The sequence below is a fragment of the Penaeus japonicus genome, unplaced genomic scaffold (genome assembly GCF_977035675.1).
Source record: "Penaeus japonicus unplaced genomic scaffold, GWHDUDI00000001_assembly GWHDUDI00000022, whole genome shotgun sequence".
Taxonomy (NCBI): domain Eukaryota; kingdom Metazoa; phylum Arthropoda; class Malacostraca; order Decapoda; family Penaeidae; genus Penaeus; species Penaeus japonicus.
Genome location: NW_028234424.1, coordinates 3,422,547 through 3,425,046, shown reverse-complemented (window position 1 = coordinate 3,425,046; position 2,500 = coordinate 3,422,547). Strand labels below are relative to the sequence as shown.

Here is a 2,500-nt window from a genome sequence, read left to right as displayed (position 1 = left end):
TTCTCAGTATTGTTATTATATTTATTATTATTATTATTATTGTTATTATTATTATCATTGTTATTATCATTATCACCACGAAAGTATAGTACGTATCATTTTTTTCTGCACCATATCTATTACTATCATCATCTATTATCATGATTGCTATAATCAACTATTGTTATCATTTTTATCATTGTTATCTTCATAATCTTTTTGATCATTATTATCTTCATAATCATCATCATCGTCATCACATTACCACTAACAACCACACTAACCACGTTTTTTGTTAAAATTTCATTGCCATCATGATTATTACACAATCTAAACTAACACAAACGTCAGTTCTCTCCTTCTCTCTTACTCTTTATCTCATTCTCTCTCTTTTACTCTCTCTCACTCTCTCACATTCATACTCTCTCTATCTCTCACTCATACTTCCTCTCTCACTCACTCTCATTCTCTCTCTCCCTCTCTCTCTCTCTCTCTCTCTCTCTCTCTCTCTCACACACACACACACACACACACACACACACACACACACACACACACACACACACACACACACACTCACCCGCAACCCCCCCCCCCCTTATCTTTCTCTCACAACCTTCATATCTTTAGCAATAAAGTAACACCAGTAACATGTTGCGTGTTGAAAAGGGGAATGTCAGGGGGTGGGGGGAGTGGGGGGGTATGGATGTGGATCTGTGTGTGTGTGTGTGTGTATCAGTGTGTGTGTGTGTGTGTGTGTGTGTGTGTATGTGTGTAGGAGAGTTAGGTGAGGATTGGTGGTTGAGTTGTATATTTGATAAGATGAATAATGAAAATTAGAGTACGCTTTAAAAATGTGAATGGAGTAAATGTGTAGACGGGGGAAGGGGGTAGGGGGGGGAGTGTATGAGTGTATGTGTGGAGTATGGGTGGCTGGGGGGAGGGGAGGATAGGGGAAGTAGTAGAGAATTCCAAAGGAGAAATGGAAAGACCGATAGTGTGAGCAGGGGACGAATAAAAACGAAGGGAGGAGGGGAAGGGAGGGAGGAGGAGGAGGAGGAGGAGGAGGAGGAAGGGATTGTGTTCAGAATAGGAACTTGATTGGATACATCATGTATGTGTTCTATCGTGTGCAAGACGTTAATGATAAGGAGGAGAGAGGTGGTGTAATGAGGGAATGAGGGAATGAGATTATGTTTGTGTGCGTGGTAGGGTTTGATCGCGTGTGCACAAACGAACGTACACATATGTACACATATGTACATACTCACACCCCCGTTATAAAATGGTAAGAGAAATAAACAAATACACAAGCAAAGGCCAGAAGAAAAGATCTCTGCCTTTTGTTTTGTTTGTAAATATAAAGTCGTTTGTTTACGCGTGCTTTTGATATCAACAGCTGCTTCGAGTTTCCTTTGTATATGACAATAGGCCATTTAACACATTCTCAGAAGGTGTCATTGAGGTGTTAACAATGAAAAGAATCGCTCTCTCTCTCTCTCTCTCTCTCTCTCTCTCTCTCTCTCTCTCTCTCTCTCTCTCTCTCTCCTAATATCCTTATTTATTTCTCTTTATATCTCTCTCCTTCTTTCTCTCCCTTTCTCTCTCCTTCTTTCTCTCTCTTTCATTCTCTCTACTTCTCTCTCTCTCTCTCTCTCTCTCTCTCTCTCTCTCTCTCTCTCTCTCTCTCTCTCTCTCTCTCTCTCTCTCTCTCTCTCTCTCTCTCTCTCTCTCTCTCTTTGTTTCTCCCTCCCTCCCTTCTGTCTCTCACACTCATTCACTCTCTATCCATCTACCTCCATCTATCTCTTTCTATCTATCTCCCCTTCTTTTCTACCCTTCTAACTATCTATTTCTCCTATCTCTTTTTCTCCTCATCCATTCCACTTCCTTATAACCATTACGTAATCTTACTCAATAAACATTCTTATGGTCTCTCTACAATAAGTCGTAAATATAGATTAATCAACAGCGTCGTAAGTTTTGGGAAATATATGTTAAAGTCAATTCTTTCTGGACTAAAATCACACAAGGCCACAATGCCTCGAAAAGGGCTAGTATTCCCCCCCTCCCTAACCCCCTACCCCCCTACCCCCTCCCATTCTTCAGTCTCGCTGCTAAGCATATAAAAATGTCAGGCTTTTCCGATGGTTGTAGATTTATATGCAGTTTACAGTGTGTGTGTATGTGAGTGAGTGAGCGAGTGAGTGAATGAGTGAGTGAGTGAGAGAGAGAAGTAAAACAAATATTATTTCTCCTTTACCTTTTTTTTTTTTTACCCAAAATACGATTAACGCCAAGCAAACACTATAAAGTCAACGGTATTAAGTAACTGAATGTCATTTGATCCGCGCACCTCGCATGTCTTTTGTTGCCCCGAAAGAGTCTGTTTGTGTAATGCCAAGAGGTCCGGCGAGGCGCGCTCTTAAATACCTGTGATTGTGGGGCTCACATCTTTCGAATCTCTTCTTCTACGTTTCGGGTTTTCAGGTGGAACGAAAATAGATTTTTTTTTTTTATC

General features: G+C 40.7%; 1 protein-coding gene across 1 annotated transcript in view; it reads left to right on the top strand.

The window, feature by feature from the left end:
• LOC122249430 (neuroligin-2) overlaps nucleotides 1-2,500 on the top strand; it is a gene marked incomplete in the record, with an annotated part of 175,744 nt that overhangs the window by 1,604 nt on the left and 171,640 nt on the right.